Here is a 19,847-nt window from a genome sequence, read left to right on the forward strand (position 1 = left end):
CTAATGAGAAGTAAACATGAAGTAGTTGACATTTTGGATGGGTGACAAAATTTGCCAGTAGCCTGTTTCACGATTCTATGGAATACCTAGTAAAAGTTGCAAGTGTAGAAGTAAGAAAAATTTACCACTAGATGCCCTTCGCACTCAATCTTTGCTATTTCTTTAGTGAGGGAAAACTATATGCTTAGGTTATTGGAACCGTTTCAAATTGCTCGTTGTTGCAGCCCACTTTACAACTAATAGAGGTGCATTAGCTCTTACATAAAACACAAGATAAAGCAACTCCTAAGAATATACGTAGATTTAACATTTAACCAGATGCAAAGTACATAGAAACCAGTGGCGACTCCTATATGCAACCTTGGGGAGCACCACTTTCCTTCCCTCTTCCGTAGAAAACCGTAGAAAGACGGGTTTTTCTCACCCTTTTTTATCACTTATCGAACATAGTAAGAAATTAAGGCAGGGACCACATGTTACTTACCAATCATAATTATAAGATTATACAGGGTGGTCCAGAATTATAGGGACAACGACCTACAGTAGATATATGGGATCATTTCCAACAATAATCATTCCCATATGCATGAGCGTTCTCGAGATATTTTGTTTAACAGACAGACAGACACACACACGGACCACTGGCTGAAATTCTGGATTTAGGCTCTAGGGACCTCAAAACGTGTTTTGGCACTAAAATCTGACCATCGAAAATTTGACCCGATTACATAAATTAAGGCAGGGACCACAAAGTGAGTTTAAGTAAACTTGGTTTAACTTTAACTCTCGGATTGAGCAATCTGAAAATTAAAAAAATAATAATAATAAAAAAAATAGCAAATCAGATTGCTTGAACCGAGATTAAACCTTAAACGGATTTTGTGGCCCCGAGGGTCAAATATTATTTAACCTGAATTCTAAGACCACCATCGGCATACTGTATATGGGTTTTATAGCTTCCCCTATTGAAAATCTCACCCCACGCCACTGATAAAAAAAGAGTAGAGTAAAGACCTGTATTTGCACTTAAGTTCCGTCATTTGGGTAAGTATGAGTAACTACTGATAACAAAACTTAACTAACTGGTGTTTTGCACTTTTTGCATTGATTGCAAATGTTGCCAAATCGGTGACATTTAGGCTCTAACTGTTAACCAAGTTCGCTTAGCAACGGTTAGCCGTTTGGTCCGGATTTTAGTCAGTTTTTCCTGGAGTATATTTGCCAATGTTGAAATAACAAATCCGGTGACGCTATCCATCCGTTAGGTCAGGATTTTAGTCAATTTTTCCTGGATCTGGTGCATTTGGACCTGAATAAAGCGGCCCCTTGAGATCTGGGTGGAGACAGTAAAATTGACCAAATAAGTAACATATCTTACATAGAGAATGGGGTGCAATAGTCCTACACACTGGACTCCGCACACAGGAATTTCGTCAGAAAAGACCCCCATTTCAATGTAATGTAACAAACCTCACATAATTGAAGAAATAGGTGGTGCTATTATAATAAATTCAAAAAATGGTAAAAATAAAAGCAAGTATGTACGTATGTAAACTTACTCGTTATCATTATCGAAATGCGAATACATTATCAAGTAGTAGACACCGTCCTGATAAAACTATCAGAAGATGATAGCAATGATGATTTATCTCAGATTGTAGACACAAAATAAAAACACGTGCCTCACTTTCAAGAAAGGCAATAATAATAAAATTAATGTTCTTCTTAAAATTTTGATGATCCTTCGCGGAAATTTGCGATCATCATTTAATTAGATTAGAGGTATTGAGACTGACAATTAAATCATCTTTTGTTGGTAGTTCTGCAGAGCTTTTGACAAACCAAGTTTCTAACTACCTACTTATTTATGTATACCTAATCGTACTTGAGTTTCATTTATTTTTTAAATGTCTACTGTTTTCACAATTTTCTAATCGATTTAGTTATTAAAAATGATTTACTTGTTTGACAATTAAATCAACTAAATTACTGGAATTGTTTTGTTTATTCAAATAACATATATTTATTTATTTATTTATTATTTTTTTTTTACAAAATTAAAATAAATTGAAAAATCACAGCGTAAAAATAAATTTAATTATTTATGAACATAATATTATTCAAACTGTATAAACACTTTTTTGTAAGAGAAACAACACTTTTACTTCTGAGTCTATAGTGACTTCTTTCAGTAGGTATGTCCTGCAGTCTAACACTACAGTTAGAAATTTAAACTTAATCAATTCACTTTAAACTGATTATTCATTTATGACCGTACGCGTTAAATCTCTTCGAGTCACTTTAAACTGATTAATTCATTCAACGGATTAATTCACTTAATTAGATAATTAATTTATGACCGTACGCGATAAATCTCTTCGGGAGTCTCTTGGTCTTGTCTCAGCCACGGACCACGACCAAGTAAACATCAAAGAGAGAGAAAAGAGACTAAAGAGAGTACTAAGAGACTATAGTCGATCAATTCAACAACACTGTTGACTTGGAGACGGGAGTGCTAAATATTTGATAATGAACTTAAGAATAACTAATAAAGTAAATTAGACTCACGATTCATTATACAATAGCTGAATTGGGTATAGGGTGTTTGGAAAATGGATGAAAAAGTTAATTGAATTTTTTGGGTAGTCAAAAATAAATTGTAGCCCTAAATTTTGATTCAATCCAGGGTTGAATTTTTTGTAATTCCTAAACCAGAGCCTTATTACACAAATGAAGAAATCAGGCCCTGGTTGTCCACCCCTAACTTTTAACTCCATGCACAGAATAAAGAAAAAGAAGAAGAAGAAGAAGAAGAAGAAGAAGAAGAAGAAGAAGAAGAAAAAAGAAACATCTCATTGTTTGTACATAGGGACCTATTTTCTGCGCTTGAAGGAAGAAGTGAGGAGTAGTTGTTCGTTCTTGGAACAGGCCATGGATCAAATCTGTCAATCTACTAACCATCATCCCCCACCGCCCTTGATCGCTATGCTACCGAGAGTCCGAGAGACAGGCCCATGACTTTCTGGCTACCCTGTGCATACGGCATACCCAATTACTTGAGTCTTGAAACCTACTGGTGTCTAAAGTACAGTCAAATTGGGATAACTTGTCATTCCAGATGATATTTTAAATCCCTTATTTTTTTGTCCAAAAACCTCTCTAGATTCCAAGAATTCCCCTCTATAAAGGTTAATAGAGAGATAAGGATTGAAGGTCGTACTATAATGTACCCTTCTGAGTTCTATCGGGAGAAATTCTTGTTTTCCTACCTGACCTACCTCTGTAATTGAGAATTTCTAGGAATTGGAAGGTCCAAGTCTTTCTGTACCTCTATAAATGAGAAATCTCAGAAAACGGGACTCTCTAATATTGAGATTGTTGAAGAACTCTCTAGATTCCAAGAATTCCCCTCTATAATGGTTAATAGAGAGATAAGGATTGAAGGTCGTACTAATGTACCCTTCTGACTTCTATCGGGAGAAATTCTTGTTTTCCTACCTGACCTACCTCTGTAATTGAGAATTTGTAGGAATTGGAAGGTCCAAGTCTTTCTGTACCTCTAGAAATGAGAAATCTCAGAAAACGGGACTCTCCAATATTGAGATTGTTGAAGAAAAAAAAAAGAAGGCAAAAACCTCTACAAAGTACCTATTTAAAGAAAAGAAATCGTTTCCTTGAGCTCAGCTATCCAGGTTCGACTGTAACGGTTCAATATGGCGATAGCGGCATCTACAATTAACTGATAAGAAGGTATCTGAGTACCTATTTAAAGAAAAGAAATCGGTTCCTTGAGCTCAGCTATCCAGGTTCGACTGTAACGGTTCAATATGGCGATAGCGGCATCTACAATTAACTGATAAGAAGGTATCTGATAACAACTGATAAGGAGGTTAGTGGTTAGGTGGGAGGTGCACTATTGAGTAAGGCCGGAGTCAAGCTACCTTGCTCTTGTGAACCATCTGATGGGAGACTACCATCAGCAAGGTAACTCATGCTAGGAATTAGAGGAAGGTAGCCAATAAACCATCGTCAGATCCTAAATAAGACCAAATAGTAGGGATATAGGGTTCAAACAGTAGGGCTGTGAGTGTAAGGTAGAATCCTAGAAATCTGGTCAGAAAACTGATTTCGGGAACTGTAAGAACGGAGATTTTATCTTCCCTAAATCGAAGAGAAAAGAAGGACAGGGGAGGAGAAAGCTAGCCGTTCCGAGAACGAACCTTATTCGTTTAGGACTTGGGATAAAGTTTTCCCCAGGTGGAGTTTGAACCCGAGATCTATCGCTTACAAAGCAGGCGCCCTATCCTCCAAGATAACTAAGCTGGCAATAAGAAATCTCAATCTTGTAAATGCACAGTAGTATTTGGACAAGCAGTCCCATTATTTCAACAACTTTTAGTTTACTTAGACCTAGTCCCACATTAGCCATTACCTATGTATTTGACCGGTATCTGCACCTTTACCTCGTTTGTCTGAGTATCTAACCAGGGCCTTTCTCAGAAAAACAAAACACACATCCTGCAAACAATAAAGGGGATTTAGCTAAAAGCAAACAAATTCAAAAGAGATGAGAGCTACATAGGGAAAAGTTTTGAGAGAATTGCTAGGAGATAGAGGAAGGTGGCCAATAAACCATCGTCAGATCCTAAATGAGACCAAATAGTAGGGCTATAGGGTTCAAACAGTAGGGCTGTGAGTGTAAGGTAGCATCCTAGAAATCTGGTCAGAAAACTGATTTTGGGAACTGTTAAGAACGGAGATTTTATCTTCCCTAAATCGAAGAGAAAAGAAGGACAGGGGAGGAGAAAGCCAGCCGTTCCGAGAACGAACCTTATTCGTTTAGGACTTGGGATAAAGTTTGCCCCAGGTGGGGTTTGAACCCGAGGTCTATCGCTTACAAAGCAGGCGCTCTATCCTCCAAGATAACTAAGCTGGCAATAAGAAATCTCAATCTTGTAAATGCACAGTAGTATTTGGACAAGCAGTCCCATTATTTCAACAACTTTTAATTTACTTAGATCTAGTCCCACATTACCCATTACCTATGTATTTGACCGGTATCTGTACCTTTACCTCGTTTATCTGAGGATCTAACCAGGGCCTTTCTCAGAAAAACAAAACAAACATCCTGCAAACAATAAAGGGGATTTAGCTAAAAGCAAACAAATTCAAAAGAGATGATAGCTACATAGGGAAAAGTTTTGAGAGAATGGACGCGAGGGGGAGAAAAGGTCGAGGGAGGCCGAAGAAAATGTGGAAAGATTGTGTGAATCAAGACTTGGGCGAGAAAAAAATTATCAGAAAAATCAGGCTGCGTGGATTCGCCTGTGGACGGCCCTGGTTCTAGGTTCAATTGGCACTCACACTAATGAGAAGTAAACATGAAGTAGTTGACATTTTGGATGGGTGACAAAATTTGCCAGTAGCCTGTTTCACGATTCTATGGAATAGTAGAAAATCAGGCTGCATGGATTCGCCTGTGGACGGCCCTGGATCTAGGTTCAATTGGCACTCACCCTAATGAGAAGTAAACATGAAGTAGTTGACATTTTGGATGGGTGACAAAATTTGCCAGTAGCCTGTTTCACGATTCTATGGAATAGTAAAAGTTGCAAGTGTAGAAGTAAGAAAAATTTACCACTAGATGCCCTTCGCACTCAATCTTTGCTATTTCTTTAGTGAGGGAAACAAAAATAGGCCAAACTAAAATTCGTATATGCAAGGAACGATAAAGGCAACCTAGAACTGTAATACTGAGCGATATAATCTTATCACTATAACTTGGGAGTTATAGTGATAATATTGATAATGATATTACCTATTTAAATTTTGAAATAGAGTGATTAGAAGACTGTAAGAATGAGGTCCCTATCAAGAATCAATAGTTATTTCACCAGTTCAATATTGCACCACTTTGTTCCATCATAACAGGACAGGAGAAAGCTAGCCGTTCCGAGAACGAACCTTATTCGTTTAGGACTGGGGATAAAGTTTGCCCCAGGTGGGGTTTGAACCCGAGGTCTATCGCTTACAAAGCAGGCGCTCTATCCTCCAAGATAACTAAGCTGGCAAATAAAACAGAATCACTCATTTAACTTACTATCACAAAAAATAAAAATAAAATACACATAAAAATAAAATACACAAACACACACCCGCTAGGTACCTACCTAATATAATAACGTAGACGTGTAAAGGTTACAATCCTCTCTGATTTTCCCTCCATAAAGTTACAATTATATAATAATTCACTCTGTAAACTCAAATTACGAGTATAACTTTTACACTAGTGATTTTCATAAGTCCATACTTTCATGGAGTGGGTCTCAGGTCACGTGGTGTAGTAGTTGGAAAGTTGTTGATCTGGAGGTTGTTTGGTCTGGTAAGCATGTGATTGGCAAGATTAGCTTCTTATTGGCTAGTGACGTGATGATTTACCTGTACAAGTGGTTGGTATTAACGTAGGTATGTATTGGTATAACATTTAATATAGCATATATCTATGTACTTGTATTGGTATAACTTTTAATATAGCGTATGTCTATAAATGTACGCGTATTGGTCTTTTAATATAGCATATCTTTCTATGTACCTAGTACCTACGTACGTATATTATAAATTATTATTTGCTGATCGCCTTCAGATGTACCTACCTACAGATGAGCTATGTAAATGAGTGAGGGAAATTTCAGGCTGGTATCCTCCATTCCCAACTGTTTAAAGTCACCAGCCACCCAGCCAGACTAAGGTGGTCTACTCCCTGTCCCCCAGTTGCACGAAAGTATGGCATAGTAAAAGTTACAGGTTTAGAAGTTACAATAATAATAGGTACCTAATATAATAACGTAGACGTGTAAAAGTTACAATCCTCTCTGATTTTCCCTCCATAAAGTTACAATTATATAATAATTCACTCTGTAAACTCAAATTACGAGTATCTTTGCTATTTATTTAGTGAGGGAAATTTCAGGCTGGTATCCTACATTCCCAACTGTTTAAAGTCACCAGCCAGACTAAGGTGGTCTACTCCTTGTCCCCCACAGTTACACGAAAGTATGGCATAGTAAAAGTTACAGGTTTAGAAGTTACAATAATAATAGGTACCTAATAATAACGTAAACGTGTAAAAGTTACAATCCTCTCTGATTTTCCCTCCATAAAGTTACAATTATATAATAATTCACTCTGTAAACTCAAATTACGAGTAGGTATAAATTTTACACTAGTGATTTTCATAAGTCCATACTTTCATGGAGTGGGTCTCAGGTCACGTGGTGTAGTAGTTGGAAAGTTGTTGATCTGGGATGAGCTCTGCCCTGCTAAAAAAGAGGGCAGTAAGTCCAAAATTTGACATTTTGAGTTATATATCTATACCCACGTATTTTTATGCGTAGAATTCAAAAAACGCATCAAAAACAGTCTACGAAAAAAAACAACGAAGATACAAGGAGCACAGACAAGGAAGAAGGCAGTATATCCCAAAATTATCTCTGCCATGCTAAAGAGCAAAGCAGTAAGCGCCAGACATTAAGAGTATTTAAGAGAGAAAGCAGTATATCCATGGATATACTGCCTTCTTATTTATTATGAAGTTTTCTTGGATTTGCTGCTTTTTTTTTCGTAGTTGTGAACAGACTTATCAAGTGGATATACTGCCTTTCATATCTTGAATTCCAATCTAAAAGTTTTTCATCACATTTTTCATAATTATCAGTCAGTTTAAGTTGTGTTGACAGTTTTTGTTTTAAAATAATGCAAAATTTTAATTTTATTTTAAAAAAAAGATAAGTATTTTAAAAGTATTTGACAGTGTTAAAAAATGTGTGTTTTCTAGTGTACTAGTTTTTAAATAGACATTGATCAAAACTAATGGATCGAAACTAATGAACAAAAACTGTCAACACAACTTAAACTGACTGATAATTATGAAAAATGTGGTGAAAAACTTTTAGATTGGAATTCAAGATATGAAAGGCAGTATATCCACTTGATAAGTCTGTTCACAACTACGAAAAAAAGCAGCAAATCCAAGAAAACTTCATAGTAAATAAGAAGGCAGCATATCCAATGATGTATTGCGTTCTTGCTTTGTGAGTACCACAGTCTTCTTAATTTACCTCTTTTCCACTTTATTTTTCAGAATTTTAGCATCAATTAATGATAAAATATGAACTTTTAAACCTAAATTCAAGAGAAAAATTTGCAAATGACACAAATTTCGGCACAGGTCTCAGAAATGACTGCCAAAAACTTCAATGACGTTTCCTGAAAAGTTAGGAATTTGGATATACTGCCTTTTCATTAAGGAGGGCAGAGCTGGCGACAACTTTTTTCTTCTTTTTTTTACAGTCAAACCTGGATGATTGGGGACTCAAGGGACTGACTACTTTTTCTCAAAAAGTTTCGATTATATAGGTTTAAGCTCTGTTTTTATTGATGCGAACCCGACGCCGCGTTGATGCTTGTTTTTTCTTTTACCTATTTCCCCTTCTAGCGCTATCTCTTCAAGTGAATGCCGCGCCGCGTCCTAAATTTCGGAATCGACCCTCGAGTAGCATTCAGTTCCACCCCCACTCCTGACGCCAAATGAACGCTTAGTTCTCAACGCGTTAACGCGGCGTTTGGAAAATTTCATTAAGATTCTTCCCAAAGCTTTCGAAGTCGAAAAGAGAAGACGAACATGATAGGTGGATAGGAGATAACCAGGCGTGAACGAAGCTCTTCAATAAATTTCGCCTCGGTTGGGAAGCGAACCCACGACCTAGCACTTACAAGGTAAGCCAAGAGAAAAATGAAACATAGGTAAATCTACTAAATTGGGTAATGGGTACCTACATAGGTAGGTAGGTACTCCACTTTTTTTATATATATACCTATTCATGTTTTTCATAATAAACCTCTAGAAGCAAGAAGCTTGTAACTTGGTAGGTACTCGGACATAAATATCTAAGTAGGTAACTTTACAACTACCATTATCTAGGTATGTAAATGGGCAAACACAATAATAATCAGCAATAACTAATAGTACCTAGTACCTACGTACGTATATTATAAATTATTATTTGCTGATCGCCTTCAGATGTACCTACCTACAGATGAGCTGGCGACAACTTTTTTCTCCTTTTTTTTTACAGTCAAACCTGGATGATATGGGACTCAAGGGACTGACTACTTTTTCTCAAAAAGTTTCGATTATATAGGTTTAAGCTCTGTTTTTATTGATGCGAACCCGACGCCGCGTACCTAGTACCTACGTACGTATATTATAAATTATTATTTGCTGATCGCCTTCAGATGTACCTACCTACAGATTAGGGATGTAAATGAGATGCAAATATATCGATAAATCGATATATCGATATATCGGCCCCTCAAATATATCGATATCGATATATCGGGGGAAATATATCGATATATCGCCGATATATCGATATATTTAACAATTTTTCTTGTTTTGGGGGTTACAAGATATTTACACTGCGTTTTACAATAATAAGATTAATAAGGCTACTTTTAGACCCTAGAGTTGCTTGAAATACCTAAACAAATTATTTAGGCAGGTAAAATAGGAATTTTTATATTTATAACCTTTCACTTCCCCTTCTAGCGCTATATCTCTTCAAGTGAATGCCGCGGATTGCCGCGCCGCGTCCTGAATTCCGGAATCGACCCTTGAGTAGCATTCAGTTCCACCCCCACTCCTGACGCCAAATGAACGCTTAGTTCTCAACGCGTTAACGCGGCGTTTGGAAAATTTCATTATTATACCTGTACCTACCTACCTACCTACCTACCTATGACGTATACCTACCTACCTATGACATGTGGGGACCAACGAGGACCAACTAATACTAAGGTCATCTTAGTATCTGAAGCGCTATCTCTCCTTTGTATTATTGTTATTTCAATCGAGTATGTTATTCAGTTAACGCCCATATTACTGAGAGAAAAATTCTTATAATCCACGTGAGTGCACCCCAAATTGGCAAGGTACACGCGAGAGAAAGAGAGAGAGAGAGAGAGGGAAGAATTTTATAGAAAAAGAAAATACTTTTTTGCACTAAAGATACTAAGAATACTCATCAGGTAGGTATAGTATATGTAACTTACTAAACCAATAAGAACATCTGCATGGTATACAAATGTTGCCTTAATACTAAGCACGTAAGATTTAAAGATAAATCAATTTTCTCCTGTAGATTTTTTTATTGCACACAAATTTATCGTACCGATTATTGTAAAACTCTCAAGATTCTACTCAAGTGGGCGATTCCTTAATCCTCCACAACCACTTGATTGATTAATTGATTAATAACTTGATTGTTTTTCTCGCCATTATGAAGTCTGCTGTAGGGTCTACTTCCGTCATCACGGAAGTAAACTGAATAGATTTTTTGTTGAAAAACCAATAAAATAAAAACAAGGAAAATGGGGATTTCACTTCCGATTTGAAATTTCTATGCATGTTAGGGAGGAAAAAAAAAAAAAAGACCAACGAGGACCAACTAATACTAAGGTCATCTTAGCATCTGAAGCGCTATCTCTCCTTTGTATTATTGTTTTTTCAATCGAGTATGTTATTCAGTTGACGCACATATTACTGAGAGAAAAATTCTTATAATCCACGTGAGTGCACCCCAAATTGGCAAGGTACACGCGAGAGAAAGAGCGAGAGAGGGAAGAATAGAAAAAAAATACTTTTTTGCACTAAAGATACTAAGAATACTCATCAGGTATAGTATAAAATAATATGTAACTTACTAAACCAATAAGAACATCTGCATGGTATACAAATGTTGCCTTAATACTAAGCACGTAAGATTTAAAGATAAATCAATAAGGTAAAGCAGGTAACTTTGAATCATCTTCCTTGGAAACTTGAAATCATCTTCCTTCAACAACTGTTTCCAAGTTGGGAAATATTTCCATTTTCAAATAACAAAGGGAGTTCTAAGTTTGACCTGGACGATTTTTCTTTGAATTTAACTAATACTCTGAAACTACATACCTACTACAACTGGAACTAAATATTAGTCAAAGTTTTCGGCTTTGGCTCCTTTGGCGGAAAAGACATCGCCATTCGGCTAGAGCTGAAGCCCCTCCATATCTAATACTCTGAAACTCTGAAACTACCATACCTACTACCACTGGAACTAAATATTAGTCAAAGTTTTCGGCTTTAGCTCCTTTGGCGGAAAAGACATCGCCATTCGGCTAGAGCTGAAGCCCCTCCAACAACAACTAGTCAAATTTTGACAAAATCCTGGGAGCTATTGCGAAGCTAATTAGAGTAGTAAATATTTATATAAACTACACATTGATCGGTTCAAAATACATCATACCACCCACAAAGTTATTGCATATACCTATTACCTCAGAGTTCATCGATCAAAATCCAAGCCACCTGCCAAGAGAGAGTGGAAATTTGTTTGATCTGTCTGTGATAACATCCGGAGGCACTTATGCCATCTAATACTCTGAAACTACAAAGCTACTACCACTGGAACTAAATATTAGTCAAAGTTTTCGGCTTTGGCTCCTTTGGCGGAAAAGACATCGCCATTCGGCTAGAGCTGAAGCCACTCCAACAACAACTAGTCAAATTTTGACAAAATCCTGGAAGCTATTGCAAAGCTAATTAGAGTAGGTAAATATTTATATAAACTACCCATTGATCGGTTCAAAATGCATCATACCACCCACAAAGTTATTGCATATACCTATTACCTCACAGTTCATCGATCAAAATCCAAGCCACCTGCCAAGAGAGAGTGGAAATTTGTTTGATCTGTCTGTGATAACATCCGGAGGCACTTATGCTGGGATTTACCAGCTCGGGATTGAGATGAAACGAGGATTTCCCTATACCTACTTACGAGTAGGTAATTGGTCAACCTCAGATTGAACTCAATCCTGAGACAATCCACGGTAGTAAAACTCGACCAGCCACTCATTATCAAGTAGACCTGACAGATGGATCTTTTCAGCCATACCTGTCAGGTCTATCTGATAGTGTGTGTGCTCACCAGGTGTCAGGTACATAGGTATACCTGATCAGGTGTACCTGATAGTGAGTCCACAAAAGTTGTGAAAATACCACAAATAATTCATGATTTGTTTTTATTTGATATATACGTATATTAGGTACTTACCCTGAACTTGATCCATATAGATGTACCGTTTCCATTGCATTGGGTAGTTAATAGTTATGAATGCAATCAAGTCATTTAAGGAAATCTGATCTTGAAATTAGAATCTAACAAATTGAATTAAATCGTCATTTAACCCTTGGATGTTTAATCATTTGAGGAAATACGGGTATTATAAAATCAAACATTAGACAAACAAGAACTGTTTAGTTGGATGTTTAATCATTTGAGGAAATACGAGTAGGTATTATAAAATCCAACATTAGACAAACAAGGACTGTTTAGGTAGTAGGTAACCATTATTTATTAATGAGATACCTATTAATAATTTGACACTAATTATTTATAAATAAATATACCTATATAAAACCTAATTACCTAATCGTAGGTAATATACTAAGTATTTTTAGTATTTCTACACAAACACCTAAATTTATGAGTTAATTAGTACCTGCAATAAATTGTTGTTCTTTAATTGTTGGTTTCAACTGAACTATAGCAAAGACACTTGAGTTAGTAACTTGTCAAGACAAAAGGAATTTAGTACACTCACTAAAAAATTAACGATCTAAGTCTAAGAAATCCGTTAAGTTTCGAAAAAATAAAAAACAGTCACACTTCACGAATGGAAAATTTGTTCACTATAGTATAGTTCCTTTCACCATATTTTTGAAAACAAATAAGGAAGTGAAATGATAACAGCTACTGATCGACTATTTTGAATTGGCTAATTATCAGTATCAGGTGCAACTACGATTACTGATTACGGTGATCCCAGTAAGCATCATATATAACTACCAAGGTGCCTAAAGCCGGCCCCTCACTATCAGGTAGACCTGACAGGTACGCCTGAACAAGTCCGACTGTCAGGTGTAAATGATAGTGAGTGTCTGGCCTAAGTAGTAGCCTTAGTGATAAGAAAACCCATGCACACGAAAGTACTCGTAGACATACAAGTATAGGTAGTGTTAGGCGGATTTCACATCTAGACTGCAACTTATAGTATACGACAGTTTTCATCAACATGAAAACTGCCGTATACTACAAGTTGCAGTGTAGATGTGAAATCCACCTTAGTATTTACAATATTTTTAGTGATTACAAGACTTAATACGTGCAACACACAGCGTGCACGGCCAATGACTGTCTGCACGCTGCATGACATCACTGCACGTTCAAGTCACGCTCCGGGCAAAGTGCATTTTCCTTTCGGGAAACTGACCAAGTGACCATAGACCACCTAATGGAGCAGTCAATTTTCCAGTGCTCAGTTTCGCGATGCAGTGATGTCGTCAAAGAAGGTAGACAGGATAGGAGAAAGCCAGCTGTTCCGAGAACGAACATTATCCGTTCAGGATAAAATCCGCCCCGGGTGGGGATCGAGCCCACGGCCTAGTGCTTACAAAGCAGTCGCGCTACCAACCAAGCTAGTTAGGCTGGTGATAAGACCTTAGCAGTTATAGTTTCCTCTATCAAACGTCTTGAAAAAAAAATCGCTGGTAAGAGCATTTTGACTGTAGTGTGACTTGCACTATAACACCGAATTTGGAACATTTCTGCCCCAAGGTCAAACTTTTCGACTGACCCTAATCCAATGGGATTAGGCAATCTGGTTAACTTTGGACTTTGATGCTTTTTAGGACTTTGCTGATAAGGGATTTCATCATGACAGTTATAAACCCGGAAAAACTCCAAAAAATAGGCCAAAATAAAATTCGTGTGTGCAAGGAACGATAAACGCAACCTAGAACTGTAATACTGGGCGATATAACATCTTAGCATAATCATATACTTGGGAGTTATAGTGATAATATTGATAATGATTACCTATTTAAATTTTGAAATAAAGTGATTAGAAGACTGTAAGAATGAGGTCCCTATCAAGAATCAATAGTTATTTCACCAGTTCAATATTGCACCACTTTGTTCCATCATTATGCTTTTCCAATCGATAGATCAATTAGCGGTGTTCACGATTGTTGACAAACAATAAATTAAACTATTGCTCCCATTGGAGTGATTAGAAGACCATAAGAATGAGGTCCCTATCAAGAATCAATAGTTATTTCACCAGTTCAATATTGCACCACTTTATTCCATCATTATGCTTTTCCAATCGATAGATCAATTAGCGGTGTTCACGATTGTTGACAAACAATAAATTAAACTATTGCTCCCATTGCGTCCTAGAATTCATTGACATTGCGCCCATGATGTAAGAATAGGTTCCTTGACAACTAAACTGGATGTCATGGGATGTCCTCATGGGATGACTAAGGAATTTCGATATTTGATAATAAATAATAACAAAACCTGTATCATCGCTTTCGGTGAAAAAAGCCTAAATTTGTGGAAACCCGGTTGGCCCAAGAAAACTTTTAATCTACAGAATTAATCGAATCTCTCTGAACGACTTGGATCGAAATCCGAAATCCTAAGAAACATGATCTTTTTTTGAGCTTTTTCAACGAGAGAAGATCCTATTCTTTGAAGCTTTTAAGTGTAACAAAGGTAGTCAAATACCTGAAATAATTTTTCTGCCGTGATCTTTTAGATTTTTGATATTCCCCCTGAAAAATAGACATTTCCCAAAGAGGTTTTCCACGCATGGGGCGGCATGGGTGATAGGATGTTAATATAGGGGGTTTTCAAAATAAGCGATTTTTCACCGCAAACGACGACGTACGGTTGCCTTAATGTTGGGGAAATTTTGATAGTAAATAATAACAATACCTGTATCGTCGCTTACGGTGAAAAAAGCCTAAATTTGTGGAAACCCGGTTGGCCCAAGAAAACTTTTAATCTACAGAATTAATCGAATCTCTCTCTCGAAATCTGAAATCCTAAGAAACACGATCTTTTTTTGAGCTTTTTCAACGAGAGAAGATGCTATTCTTTTAAGGTTTTTAGTGTAACAAAGGTAGTCAAATACCTGAAATGATTTTTCTGCCGTGGTCTTTTAAAGTTTTGATATTCCCCCTGAAAAATAGACATTTCCCAAAGAGGTTTTCCACGCATGGGTGATAGGATGTTAATATAGGGGGTTTTCAAAATAAGCGATTTTTCACCGCAAACGACGACGTACGGTTGCCTTAATGTTGGTAAATATAGATTAAGTTCTCAAGTAAAAATATGTACTTAAATGATATCATCGATAAATATTATTATCTTCACAGAACAGTCTGTTTGTCTCCTACTGAGCTACCTTCAAGTTCAAACGAAAATAACAGTTCTTCGACCCTGAATTGATTTACCAATTGAATAGCTAGGGAGGTATTTTTTTATTGGTTCATATTTATACCAAAAAACTACAATACCAAGGTCAAATATTAGGAAATGTTGACCTCGGTTATGTTGTGGTCGAGATAATCGCCTGGTAAACAGGAGGTCGTGGGTTCATAGCAAGCCGATTCCGAGGTATGGATTATCCTCAATAAAAGGAATTAAAAAAAAAAAAAAAATTATCGAGTTCTATTGTTTTCTCCTGTAGAAATTTTTATTGCACACAAATTTATTGTACCGATTATTGTAAAACTCTCAAGATTCTACTCAAGTGGGCGATTCCTTCCCCACAACCACTTGATTGATTAATAACTTGATTGTTTTTCTCACCATTATGAAGTCTGCCGTAGGGTCTACCTCCGTTATCACGGAAGTAAACTGAATAGATAACAGATTTTTTGTTTAAAAACCAATAAAATAAAAACAAGGAAAATGGGGATTTCACTTCCGATTTGAAATTTCTATGCATGCTAGGGAGGAAAAAAAAAAAAAAAAACAAAAAAAAAGCAAAAAACAGGTACCTAAATACTCCTTAATGTGGAATTTATTTGTGGAACCTCTGGGGGTCCTTCTGTAGAATATAAACGAATGGATTTGATTTGCACTTTGCAGCAGTGTGGGATGGTTGGATACTTGAAAAGTACCTGAGATACCTCTATCAGAGAGCAAGGTATTTTTTGCTAGGCACATTGCATAACTAATACTGATATGCAGGCGTTCATAAAAATTGCTGGTGAAGTGAGTCGATTTTTGTTACTGCACCAGCAGATTCAGTCGTATCACCAAAGATAAGCAACCTGATCGTGGTAGTTATCTGGATGGGTGTCCGCACGTCCCATACTGATCAAAGGGCCCATCTGGAATAAGAGCCCGTTCCCACATGTCGATGTCGTTCGGAAAAAGAAATCTTGTCGTATCACTCGAAGCGTTCTTAAAAATAATTTCGATCTTTGTGTTATTAGTTATTATACATAGGTATCACAACTTAGTGTTTTTTTTTTTTCTTTTTAAGCCCCCAACCGTTTTTAAAACTCGAAGCATTTTTTTAAAACACGCGATTAATTATAAAGACCCTCTCCCTCAGAATTTCCCGTAGCTCCAGCACTGGCAGGGAGGGATTCGAACCCCGTACTCCAGAGGACACTTATTGACTGACACTCTACTCGGTTCATTGACTTTGATCACATCAGCAGCTTTCAAAGTCAGTGAAAGTTTTTCACAATTCTTTAAACTTGAACCTCTTCGGTTCCAAGTTCCAAGTCCCTTGACAAAATAATCACAAGGACATCAAAAATCTGAAGAGGGTTCGATTCCCGCCGTGGGCGGATTTTATCCCAAAGAGATGAGGTTTGTTCTAGGAACGGCTGGCTTTCTCCTATCCTGTCCTCCTTCTATCTTCGATTTCTTGACGATAAGACCTTAGCAGTTACAGGTCTTTCTATTTTCCCCCTATCATGTCTCTCTAAAAAAAAATCCCACCAAAATCCTTTGATCTTACCTATTTAATATGGGTTCCAGTCAATATTGTTCGCCTTCTGTCGACTGTAGAAACACCTTTACGATTCACCGGTAAAACGCACCTAATACTATCTATCACCTAGGAAACTGCCACTTGTGCCCCACCTTACCACAGAGAGTTTTCAGTTAATCCAGAGTTCAAGAAAATACTGCCAGCCTAGTTAGCTTAGTTGGTAGCGCGTCTGCCTTGTAAGCGCTAGGCCGCGGGTTCGATTCCCGCCCGGGGTGGATAATTCATTTGTGTAACCTCTGGGGGTCCTTCTGTAGAATATAAACAAGTGGATTTGATTTGCACTTTGCAGCAGTGTGGGATGGTTAGATACTTGAAAAGTACCTGAGATACCTATAACAGAGAGCAAGGTATTTTTTGCTAGGCACATTGCATAACTAATACTGATATGCAGGCGTTCATAAAAATTGCTAGTGAAGTGAGTCGATTTTTGTTACTGCACCAGCAGATTCAGTCGTATCACCAAAGATAAGCAACCTTGATCGTGGTAGTTATCTGGATGGGTGTCCGCACGTCCCATACTGATCAAAGGGCCCATCTGGAATAAGAGCCCGTTCCCACATGTTGATGTCGTTCGGAGATAGAAATCTTGTCGTATCACTCGAAGCGTTTTTAAAATTAATGTCGATCTTTGTGTTATTAGTTATTATACATAGGTATCACAACTTAGTGTTTTTTTCTTCTTCTTCTTCTTCTTCTTCTTCTTCTTCTTCTTCTTTTTCTTCTTCTTTTTAAGCCCCTAACCGGTTTTAAAACTCGAAGCATTTTTTTAAAACACGCGATTAATTATAGAGACCCTCTCCCTCAGAATTTCCCGTAGCTCCAGCACTGGCAGGGAGGGATTCGAACCCCCGTACTCCAGAGGACACTTATTGACTGACACTCTACTCGGTTCATTGACTTTGATCACATCAGCAGCTTTCAAAGTCAGTGAAAGTTTTTCACAATTCTTTAAACTTGAACCTCTTCGGTTCCAAGTTCCAAGTCCCTTGACAAAATAATCACAAGGACATCAAAAATCTGAAGAGGGTTCGATTCCCGCCGTGGGCGGATTTTATCCCAAAGAGATGAGGTTTGTTCTAGGAACGGCTGGCTTTCTCCTATCCTGTCCTCCTTCTTCCAACAACTGTTTCCAAGTTGGGAAATATTTCCATTTTCAATTAACAAAGGGAGTTCCAAGTTTGACCTGGACGATTTTTCTTTGAATTCATCTAATACTCTGAAACTACAAAGCTACTACCACTGGAACTAAATATTAGTCAAAGTTTTCGGCTTTGGCTCCTTTGGCGGAAAAGACATCGCCATTCGGCTAGAGCTGAAGCCCCTCCAACAACAACTAGTCAAATTTTGACAAAATCCTGGGAGCTATTGCGAAGCTAATTAGAGTAGTAAATATTTATATAAACTACACATTGATCGGTTCAAAATACATCATACCACCCACAAAGTTATTGCATATACCTATTACCTCAGAGTTCATCGATCAAAATCCAAGCCACCTGCCAAGAGAGAGTGGAAATTTGTTTGATCTGTCTGTGATAACATCCGGAGGCACTTATGCTGGGATTTACCAGCTCGGGATTGAGATGAAACAAGGATTTCCCTATACTTACGAGTGATTGGTCAAGCTCAGATTGAACTCAATCCTGTGAGACAATTCACGGTAGTAAAACTCGACCAGCCACTCATTATCAAGTAGACCTGACAGATGGATCTTTTCAGCCATACCTGTTAGATCTACCTGATAGTGTGTGTGCTCACCAGGTGTCAGGTACATAGGTATACCTGATCAGATGTACTTAATAATGAGTCCACAAAAGTTGTGAAAATACCACAAATAATTCATGCTTTGTTTTTATTTGATATATACGTATAGGTACTTACCCTGAACTTGATCCATATAGATGTACCGTTTCCATTGCATTGGGTAGTTAATAGTTATGAATGCAATCAAGTCATTTAAGGAAATCTGATCTTGAAATTAGAATCTAACAAATTGAATTAAATCGTCATTTAACCCTTGGATGTTTAATCATTTGAGGAAATACGGGTATTATAAAATCAAACATTAGACAAACAAGAACTGTTTAGGTAGTAGGTAACCATTATTTATTAATGAGATACCTATTAATAATTTGACACTAATTATTTATAAATCAATATACCTATATAAAACCTAATTACCTAATCCTAGGTAAAACTAAGTATTATTAGTATTTCTACACAAACACCTAACTTTATGAGGTTAGTACCTACAATAAATTGTTGTTCTTTAATTGTTGGTTTCAACTGAACTATAGTAAAGACACTTGAGTTAGTAACTTGTCAAGACAAAAGGAATTTAGTACACTCACTAAAAAATTAACGATCTAAGTCTAAGAAATCCGTTAAGTTTCGAAAAAAAAACAGTCACACTTCACGAATGGAAAATTTGTTCACTATAAGTACAGTTCCTTTCACTATATTTTTGAAAACAAATAAGGAAGTAAAATGATAACAGCTACTGATCGACTATTTTGAATTGGCTAATTATCAGTATTAGGTGCACTACGATTACTGATTACGGTGATCCCAATAAGCATCATATATAACTACCAAGGTGCCTAAAGCCGGCCCCTCACTATCAGGTAGACCTGACAGGTACGCCTGAACAAGTCCGCCTGTTATATTACATACATAATATTTAGATAGCTACTAAACCAATTGAATACACTTGCGTGGAAAAAATTTGGAACAATTTCCATTTGAAATTTCCATCAATTTATTCTGATCAGCCTTTAACATTTTGTGAAGCTAAAAGCTCATGTACCTAATTGCCTCTAGTACCTATATGTAATCTCTTTGGTTGTCCAATCGGCTCTATTTTCTATGGCAAAATGGTTGTAATT

At 37.0% G+C, this 19,847-nt stretch overlaps 3 long non-coding RNA genes across 3 annotated transcripts; all 3 read right to left on the minus strand.

Annotated features, from left to right (window-relative positions):
- Positions 1-1,116: 1,116 nt before the first annotated feature.
- On the minus strand, positions 1,117-2,247 carry LOC113471069. Its single transcript, XR_003393908.1, has 2 exons — positions 1,560-2,247; positions 1,117-1,333 (listed from the first exon to the last, which is right to left on the minus strand). It is a non-coding gene; the product is annotated as an uncharacterized LOC113471069 (long non-coding RNA).
- A 9,904-nt stretch (positions 2,248-12,151) lies between these two features.
- LOC113471071 lies at positions 12,152-12,921 on the minus strand. Its single transcript, XR_003393909.1, has 2 exons — positions 12,601-12,921; positions 12,152-12,287 (listed from the first exon to the last, which is right to left on the minus strand). It is a non-coding gene; the product is annotated as an uncharacterized LOC113471071 (long non-coding RNA).
- A 5,921-nt stretch (positions 12,922-18,842) lies between these two features.
- Positions 18,843-19,538, minus strand: LOC113471072. The gene is made up of 2 exons (XR_003393910.1): positions 19,314-19,538; positions 18,843-19,042 (listed from the first exon to the last, which is right to left on the minus strand). It is a non-coding gene; the product is annotated as an uncharacterized LOC113471072 (long non-coding RNA).
- Positions 19,539-19,847: the final 309 nt, after the last annotated feature.

Source organism: Diaphorina citri, unplaced genomic scaffold (assembly GCF_000475195.1).
Source record: "Diaphorina citri unplaced genomic scaffold, Diaci psyllid genome assembly version 1.1 scaffold2055, whole genome shotgun sequence".
Classification (NCBI taxonomy): Eukaryota; Metazoa; Arthropoda; class Insecta; order Hemiptera; family Psyllidae; genus Diaphorina; species Diaphorina citri.